We start from the raw sequence: 9,299 nt of genomic DNA, 5'->3' as shown, positions 1-9,299 counted from the left end.
ATGAATATGTTCCTCGTCGACAAAAACTGTTGACATATGTGGATCAATATTATTCCTCAATACCCGAGAGTTTGTCAAGAAAAAAAAATGTGGTCTACATTTCTAATAGAGCATTTCTATTTTCAAGTTTAACCTGGCCTGTCATGCCATGGAAATATAAACACGAATCTTCCAATCTATTTGCATAACATCATAGAGATATTCCAGTTAGAATATGCCTAGATATTTCTATGCATAACATTGACCGAGGCGGGCGCTATACTGCTACTGGATCTGCATGATTAAAAATAATAAAGGAATCACCACTGCACTGCACTCTGACTGAGTACGGAGAAAGGTACGGGTATATATATTGTACGCATTTCCTGAATAGGTCGACAGATAAGTGGGCGTGGCTCTTATTTGTGTTTACACGCTGGTTGCGTCAGTTGTGCTCAACCATCTGTTTCTATCCATTGCTGTAAAGAACCTAGGTTCTGTGCTACCCATGAGAAGGCACGAAGGGGATATAGCTCAGTGGTAGAGCATTCGACTGCAGATCGAGAGGTCCCCGGTTCAAACCCGGGTGTCCCCTGATCAGAATTTTTTACATCGGCAAAAGGGACAGCAATTGATGAAATCAAAGGAAATTTCATATCGCAGCGAACATCGTTAATTGATAAACACGATAAAGCACCTCGATATAAATTCCTCAAATAACAGACTTTGCGCGAGGAGAGTGGGGGAAGGGGTCACTTGCCCTGAATTCCCCATGGGAATACAAATCCCTTTGTAAGGTAACAATTCATTTTTAATCTGCGCATGTTAATCCCAACAACAAAAGAGGACTGCTTCGAATACTCTTTCCTTTCAAGGACTATGGCAGAATGAAATCTCCTATGGTGTCCAATAGACACACGTGAAGCTATTCGGTTGATAGTTTTAAGACGGCAAGATTCAAATGGGGGGGGGGGGGGGCACATTACTAATGTTAATTCATCAATAGCCGCACACTCCTGCAGCAATTTTATCGCGTTTTCACAGCTTGTGAAGTTTGACTGCAGTACCATGAGGAGGAAGAAGTTGATTTTCTTTTATTTTGTTACGTATTTCATGTATTGTGGAATATATATTTTTTTATTATCATAATTTCCCCTTATTTGCCCTTGAATGGGCACTGCTATATAAATACAGTTCAGAGTAGAAATTACTGGGTAAATTAAATTCAAGAAATGGTTTATATAAAAATAGGGTATTTAGTCTGCCGCCTTTCCAACTTTTTTTCCGCAATAATGTTGCCCTGGTTTTTTTTTCTTCTTCATTCCAAAAAAAGAGTGCATTTCGTGAAGGAACTTCACTTTCTCTTCCACAAACAACATCATTTCTGAAATAAATCGAAGGAAGGAATTTTCTACATTTTTTAAATACACTACAAAAACACACTAATAGCACCAGAATAGACCATGAAACAATTTTTATTCGACTTACAATATGTTTCAAATCTGCTCGCTCGCGGAATAGAATCTAATCCTATTTTTAATCCTAACCCTATAACTGTAGGCTATTATGATGTGAATAAATTTTCTTTAATTGTTAATTCATATGCTATAGGGGGTCCACTCTCTACAAACAGAGCTTCATAGTGGATCCTCTTATTTCATACATTTGACATTGTTTTGTACAAGGCATATTTGATAATATCTGTGATGGAAATAAAATAAATTTATTGAATCTTGAAAAGCTTTACATTTACAGCAGAAATCCCCTTAAAAAGGTTTGCTAAATTTTGCATTACCATGCACGAAATCAACATCCACTCCAGGAAGAAACGTAATCTGATGGTGAAAAACATTGCGCCTAATTCCCCTTTTGACTTATCGTCTCTTTCTTTTCAGCTTTGCCCCCCCCCCCCAGGAATAAATTCCACCGCCCCTGGTCCCATATGCTGTAAGTTTCATGAAATTTGAGTGGGATGGATACGCAATTTTTTTTAATTTTTTTAAAGATAGTGTCCCTTTTCTCTGCCCTCCCCCAGTTTCAACTTCGCCCCACCGCCTCTGAACTGGTGTTGTTTCAATACTTCTCTGGTGTGGACATAGTATAGATACCGGGCTGATGTTAAATCAACACCGGAGTTTTTGGAGCATATTGCATGCACATAGGCGTGATTCCTGGTTCATATTACATGATTATTTCGTCATCTATGTTTTCCAGTCAACCGTTTCTGGTCATTGCAATAAGAACGTTCAAGTCTCTACACAAAGTATGAAGGGGATATAGCTCAGTGGTAGAGCATTCGACTGCAGATCGAGAGGTCCCCGGTTCGAACCCGGGTGTCCCCTGACAATCTCTCTTACATATTTTTTTTATTACATTAAAATCCGACTCTATAGGGAATCACATGTGACGATTTTAGGTCCCAACTAACAATAAATAGATTTGAATAGATAAGAGATGAATCAGAGACGCACAACACTGGAAAAAAATCATCAAAGTCAAATAAAGTTACGACGTTTCAAAATTATCGTTTTTTTTCATAAAATAAGGTCAAAATTATGCCAAATATTGTCAAAATAACGTCAAAATGGGTAAAAATAAAGAAGTCAATGGTTGCACTCACTTTTCTCTTCTGTCTCATCATATGGACATTTTTTTAATTGAAAGCAAGGAAACTTTTGATTGAAAAACGTAAAAATTATATTTTCCATTTCCATGAAAAAAAAAATTGTGAGCAAATTATGTCATATCCATTATTTTCATACCCGCCTGGCAGTGTCGTGCATAAAATGTTTTTGAGATTGAGCGAAATTTGAAATGTCATAATTTTATACCCGATTTCGATTATATTTTAAGCGTTTTAAATGCTTGTACTCTACCCACACCCCCCCCCCCCCCGGATGGTGGGTGAGAAATTTTATTTTCCTGCTCTGCGATGATGCCTTCCTTTACCCAGCTCTCAAAAAGTTACTGATATTGAATGCATATTTTTGCGTGATTCCTGGTTCCTATTACATGGTTATTTCATCATCTATGTTTTCCAGCAAACCGTTTATACACAATGCAGCAAGATAGTTCAAGTCCCAATCCATAGTATAAGGGTAAAAAGCTCAGTGGTAGAGCATTCGACTGCAGATCGAGAGGTTCCCGGTTCGAACCCGGGTGTCCCCTGATAATTGCTATTTTACCCTTTTCCAAAATAACAAGAAAATCCAATAAATCCAAAATAACACTAACAGGTCAATTCCACCACTGCATTTGTTTTGAATTGATAAAGAAACTTAAATAGCATTATATTGAAATCCCCCATCAAATTTAGATGTATAAGCTAAACAAAAATTGTAACATTCCCCCCCCCCCCCGTATTTTTCACGAAAGAGTTATCGTGCACAACACGGGTGATAGAGCGAAATCATATTTTGTCTTATGTAGGTCATGGCATGATAGGTGTAATTTAATGGGACGGGGGGGGGGTGATGATATTTCATTTTATATGTCATTTTCTTTTATGTCCTCATGGGAAAAGTTATTTTTTTTTGGAAAATTGACATTTTGGCCATTCATGTATTGGAGTAAATGGAAATGTAAATCCTTAGCAATGTGGCCAATTTGAAGTATGCATATAGGTGTACAGTGATAACAAATTTTTACCACTTTTAAAAATTCATAACTTTCTTATTGTTTGTCAGATATTGGTTACATTTTCATCTGTATACATGTATCTACTCGTCTGATTTGTCATTTTCCTCGTAAAACAACGATTATTTGGGCTGGATTCGCCTGTATGTCATTTTCTTTTATGTCCTCATGGGAAAAGTGATTTTTTTTGTTGGAAAAATGACATTTTGGCCATTCATGTATTGGAGTAAATGGAAATGTAAATCCTTAGCAATGTGGCCAATTGAAAGTATGCATATAAGTACAGTGATAACAAATTTTTACCACTTTTAGAAATTCATAACTTTCTTATTGTTTGTCCGACATTGGTCACATTATCACTTATATACATGTATCTACTCGTCTGATTTGTCATTTTCCTCGTAAAACAACGTTTATTTGGGCTGGATTCGCCTGTAAACAAGAAGGGGATATAGCTCAGTGGTAGAGCATTCGACTGCAGATCGAGAGGTCCCCGGTTCGAACCCGGGTGTCCCCTGCAATTTTACCCTTTTCCAAAATAACAAGAAAATCCGATAAATCCAACACTTCTATAGGTCAAGTCCACCACTACATTTGATTTGAATTGATAAAGAAACTTAAGTAGCATTATATTGAAATCCACCATCAAATTTGGATGTATAAGCAAAAAAAAAATCATGATATTTTTTCCCTTAGTTTTCACAAAAGAATTATCATGCACAACACGGGTGATAAAGCGAAATCATCCGTCTTGTGTAGGTCATGGCATGATAGGTGTAATTTAATGGCGGCGGCGGGGGGGGGGGGTGATGATATTTCATTTTATATGTCATTTTCTTTTATGTCCTCATGGGAAAAGTGATTTTTTTTTGGAAAAATGACATTTTGGCCATTCATGTATTGGAGTAAATGGAAATGTAAATCCTTAGCAATGTGGCCAATTTGAAGTATGCATATAAGTACAGTGATAACAAATTTTTACCACTTTTAGAAATTCATAACTTTCTTATTGTTTGTCCGACATTGGTCACATTATCACTTATATACATGTATCTACTCGTCTGATTTGTCATTTTCCTCGTAAAACAACGTTTGTTTGGGCTGGATTCGCCTGTAAACAAGAAGGGGATGTAGCTCAGTGGTAGAGCATTCGACTGCAGATCGAGAGGTCCCCGGTTCGAACCCGGGTGTCCCCTGCAATTTTACCCTTTTCCAAAATAACAAGAAAATCCGATAAATCCAACACTTCTATAGGTCAAGTCCACCACTACATTTGTTTGAATTGATAAAGAAACTTAAGTAGCATTTATATTGAAATCCCCCATCAAATTTGGATGTATAAGCCAAAAAAAAAACATGATATTTTTTTTCTTAGTTTTCACGAAAGAGTTATCATGCACAACACGGGTGATAAAGCGAAATCATCCGTCTTGTGTAGGTCATGGCATGATAGGTGTAATTTAATGGCGGCGGCGGGGGGGGGGGGGGTGATGATATTTAATTTCATATCTCATTTTCTTTTATGTCCTCATGGGAAAAGTGATTTTTTTTTTGGAAAAATGACATTTTGGCCATTCATGTATTGGAGTAAATGGAAATGTAAATCCTTAGCAATGTGGCCAATTTGAAGTATGCATATAAGTACAGTGATAACAAATTTTTACCACTTTTAGAAATTCATAACTTTCTTATTGTTTGTCCGACATTGGTCACATTATCACTTATATATGTATCTACTCGTCTGATTTGTCATTTTCCTCGTAAAACAACGTTTATTTGGGCTGGATTCGCCTGTAATCAAGAAGGGGATATGGCTCAGTGGTAGAGCATTCGACTGCAGATCGAGAGGTCCCCGCTTCGAACCCGGGTGTCCCCTGCTATTTTACCCTTTTCCAAAATAACAAGAAAATCCGATAAATCCAACACTTCTAGGTCAAGTCCACCACTACATTTGATTTGAATTGATAAAGAAACTTAAGTAGCATTATCTTGAAATACCACATCAAATTTGGATGTATAAGCTAAAAAAAAATTAAGATATTTTTTTTCTTAGTTTCTCGAAAGAGTTATCATGCACAACACGGGTGATAAAGCGAAATCATCCGTCTTGTGTAGGTCATGGCATGATAAGTGTAATTTAATGGCGGCGGGGGGGGGGGGTGATGATATTTCATTTTATACCTCATTTTTTTTATGTCCTCATGGGAAAAGTGATTTTTTTGTGTGGAAAAAATGACATTTTGGCCATTCATGTATTGGAGTAAATGAAAATGTAAATCCTTAGCAATGTGGCCAATTTGAAATATGCATATAAGTACACAGTGATAACAAATTTTTACCACTTTTAGAAATTCATAACTTTCTAATTGTTTGTCCGACGTTGGTCACATTATCACTTATATACATTTATCTACTCGTCTGATTTGTCATTTTCCTCTTAAAACAACGTTTATTTGGGCTGGATTTGCCTGTAAACAAGAAGGTGATATAGTTCAGTGGTAGAACATTCGACTGCAGATCGAGAGGTCCCATGTAACCGGGAGTCCCCTGATCACATATTTTTTACATCGGCACAAGGGACAGCATTTGATGGAATCAAAGGAAATTTCACATCGCAGCAAACATCATTGATAAACACGATACACAACCTCGATATGAATTCCTAGAATAACAGACTTTGCGCTAGAAGAGTGGGGGAAGGGGTCACTTGCCCCCAATGCCCCGGTTCAAACCCGGGTGTCCCCTGACAATATATACTTTTTTTCAATTACATTAAAATCCGACTCGAAATTCGTGTGAAGATTTTGGTCCCAACTAACAATAAATAGATTTCAATAGATATAGATGAATCAAAGACGCACAAAGCTGGAAAGAAAAAGAAAATCATCAAAGTCAAATAAAGTTACGACGTTTCAAAATTATCGTTTTTTCATAAAATAATGTCAAAATGGGTCAAAATAAGAAGTCAGTGATTGCACTCACTATTCTTTTCTGTTTCATCATATGGACATATTTTTTAATTGAAAGCAAGGAAACTTTTGATTGAAAACCGTAAAAATTATATCTTCCATTTCATCTTTCTTAAATGAAAAAAAAATAGATAGTGAGCAAATGATGTCATAACCATTATTTTCATACCCGCCTGGCAGTGTCGTGCATAAAATGATTTTGAGATTGAGCGAAATTTGAAATGTCATAATTTTATACCCGATTTCGATTATATTTTAAGCGTTTTAAATGCTTGTACTCTGCCCACCCCCCCCCCCCCCCGGATGGTGGGTGAGAATTTTTATTTCCTGCTCTGCGATGATGCCTTCCTTTACCCAGCTCTCAAAAAGTTTCTGATATTGAATGCATAGTTTGACGTGATTCCTGGTTCCTATTACATGGTTATTTCATCATCTATGTTTTCCAGCAAACCGTTTATACACAATGCAGCAAGATAGTTCAAGTCCCAATCCATAGTATAAGGGGATATAGCTCAGTGGTAGAGCATTCGACTGTAGATCGAGAGGTCCCCGCTTCGAACCCGGGTGTCCCCTGCTATTTTACCCTTTTCCAAAATAACAAGAAAATCCGATAAATCCAACACTTCTAGGTCAAGTCCACCACTACATTTGATTTGAATTGATAAAGAAACTTAAGTAGCATTATATTGAAATACCACATCAAATTTGGATGTATAAGCTAAAAAAAATTATGATATTTTTTCCCCTTATTTTTCACGAAAGAGTTATCATGCACAACAAGGGTGACAAAGCGAAATCATCCGTCTTGTGTAGGTCATGGCATGATAGGTGTAATTTAATGGCGGCGGGGGGGGGGGGGGGTGATGATATTTCATTTTATATGTCATTTTCTTTTATGTCCTCATGGGAAAAGATGATTTTTTTTTTTGAGGGAAAAATTACTTTTTGGCCATCCAGAGTATTGGAGTAAATGGAATTGTAAATCCTTACCAATGTGGCCAATTTGAAGTATGCATATAAGAACAGTGATAACAAATTTTTACCACTTTTAGAAATTCATAACTTTCTTATTGATTGTCCGACATTGGTCACATTATCACTTATATACATGTATCTACTCGTCTGATTTGTCATTTTCCTCGTAAAACAACGTTTATTTGGGCTGGATTCGCCTGTAAACAAAAAGGGGATATAGCTCAGTGGTAGAGCATTCGACTGCAGATCGAGAGGTCCCCGGTTCGAACCCGGGTGTCCCCTGCTATTTTACCCTTTTTCAAAATAACAAGAAAATCCGATAAATCCAACACTTCTAGGTCAAGTCCACCACGACATTTGATTTGAATTGATAAAGAAACCTAAGTAGCATTATATTGAAATACCACATCAAATTTGGATGTATAAGCTAAAAAAAAATATGATATTTTCCCCCCTTATTTTTCACGAAAGAGTTATCATGCACAACACGGGTGATAAAGCGAAATCATCCGTCTTGTGTAGGTCATGGCATGATAGGTGTAATTTAATGGCGGCGGGGGGGTGATGATATTTCATTTCATATCTCATTTTCTTTTATGTCCTCATGGGAAAAGGTGATTGTTTTTTGGGGGAAAATGACATTTTGGCCATCCATAGTATTGGAGTAAATGGAATTGTAAATCATTACAAATGTGGCCAATTTGAAGTATGCATAGGAATATAGTGATTACAAACTTTTACCACTTTTAAAAATTCATAACTTTCTTATTGTTTGTCAGATATTGGTCACATTATCACTTATATACATGTATCTACTCGTCTGATTTGTCATTTTCCTCGTAAAACAACGTTTATTTGGGCTGGATTCGCCTGTAAACAAAAAGGGGATATAGCTCAGTGGTAGAGCATTCGACTGCAGATCGAGAGGTCCCCGGTTCGAACCCGGGTATCCCCTGCTATTTTACCCTTTTTCAAAATAACAAGAAAATCCGATAAATCCAACACTTCTAGGTCAAGTCCACCACGACATTTGATTTGAATTGATAAAGAAACCTAAGTAGCATTATATTGAAATACCACATCAAATTTGGATGTATAAGCTAAAAAAAATTATGATATTTTTTCCCCTTATTTTTCACGAAAGAGTTATCATGCACAACACGGGTGACAAAGCGAAATCATCCGTCTTGTGTAGGTCATGGCATGATAGGTGTAATTTAATGGCGGCGGGGGGGGGGTGATGATATTTCATTTCATATCTCATTTTCTTTTATGTCCTCATGGGAAAAGATGATTGTTTTGGGGGGGAAAATGACATTTTGGCCATCCATAGTATTGGGGTAAATGGAATTGTAAATCCTTACCAATGTGGCCAATTTGAAGTATGCATATAAGAACAGTGATAACAAATTTTTACCACTTTTAAAAATGTATAACTTTCTTATTGTTTGTCAGATATTGGTCACATTATCACTTATATACATGTATCTACTCGTCTGATTTGTCATTTTCCTCGTAAAACAACGTTTATTTGGGCTGGATTCGCCTGTAAACAAAAAGGGGATATAGCTCAGTGGTAGAGCATTCGACTGCAGATCGAGAGGTCCCCGGTTCGAACCCGGGTGTCCCCTGCTATTTTACCCTTTTTCAAAATAACAAGAAAATCCGATAAATCCAACACTTCTAGGTCAAGTCCATGACTACATTTGATTTGAATTGATAAAGAAACTTAAGTAGCAT

The 9,299-nt window shown here is 36.8% G+C and overlaps 10 non-coding genes across 10 annotated transcripts; all 10 read left to right on the top strand.

Annotated features, from left to right (window-relative positions):
* Positions 1–502: 502 nt before the first annotated feature.
* Positions 503–574, top strand: TRNAC-GCA (transfer RNA cysteine (anticodon GCA)). The gene has a single exon. It is a non-coding gene; the product is annotated as a tRNA-Cys (tRNA).
* A 1,675-nt stretch (positions 575–2,249) lies between these two features.
* Positions 2,250–2,321, top strand: TRNAC-GCA (transfer RNA cysteine (anticodon GCA)). Its single transcript has one exon. It is a non-coding gene; the product is annotated as a tRNA-Cys (tRNA).
* Positions 2,322–3,075: 754 nt separating this feature from the next.
* Positions 3,076–3,147, top strand: TRNAC-GCA (transfer RNA cysteine (anticodon GCA)). The gene has a single exon. It is a non-coding gene; the product is annotated as a tRNA-Cys (tRNA).
* A 913-nt stretch (positions 3,148–4,060) lies between these two features.
* Positions 4,061–4,132, top strand: TRNAC-GCA (transfer RNA cysteine (anticodon GCA)). The gene has a single exon. It is a non-coding gene; the product is annotated as a tRNA-Cys (tRNA).
* A 607-nt stretch (positions 4,133–4,739) lies between these two features.
* On the top strand, positions 4,740–4,811 carry TRNAC-GCA (transfer RNA cysteine (anticodon GCA)). Its single transcript has one exon. It is a non-coding gene; the product is annotated as a tRNA-Cys (tRNA).
* Positions 4,812–5,419: 608 nt separating this feature from the next.
* TRNAC-GCA (transfer RNA cysteine (anticodon GCA)) lies at positions 5,420–5,491 on the top strand. The gene has a single exon. It is a non-coding gene; the product is annotated as a tRNA-Cys (tRNA).
* Positions 5,492–7,085: 1,594 nt separating this feature from the next.
* Positions 7,086–7,157, top strand: TRNAY-GUA (transfer RNA tyrosine (anticodon GUA)). The gene has a single exon. It is a non-coding gene; the product is annotated as a tRNA-Tyr (tRNA).
* Positions 7,158–7,769: 612 nt separating this feature from the next.
* TRNAC-GCA (transfer RNA cysteine (anticodon GCA)) lies at positions 7,770–7,841 on the top strand. Its single transcript has one exon. It is a non-coding gene; the product is annotated as a tRNA-Cys (tRNA).
* A 601-nt stretch (positions 7,842–8,442) lies between these two features.
* On the top strand, positions 8,443–8,514 carry TRNAC-GCA (transfer RNA cysteine (anticodon GCA)). The gene has a single exon. It is a non-coding gene; the product is annotated as a tRNA-Cys (tRNA).
* Positions 8,515–9,118: 604 nt separating this feature from the next.
* On the top strand, positions 9,119–9,190 carry TRNAC-GCA (transfer RNA cysteine (anticodon GCA)). Its single transcript has one exon. It is a non-coding gene; the product is annotated as a tRNA-Cys (tRNA).
* Positions 9,191–9,299: the final 109 nt, after the last annotated feature.

The sequence above is a fragment of the Lytechinus pictus genome, chromosome 5, assembly GCF_037042905.1.
Source record: "Lytechinus pictus isolate F3 Inbred chromosome 5, Lp3.0, whole genome shotgun sequence".
In the NCBI taxonomy this organism is placed as follows: Eukaryota; Metazoa; Echinodermata; class Echinoidea; order Temnopleuroida; family Toxopneustidae; genus Lytechinus; species Lytechinus pictus.
Note: the sequence above shows the minus strand (reverse complement) of the source record. Positions and strands in the feature narration are given on the sequence as shown.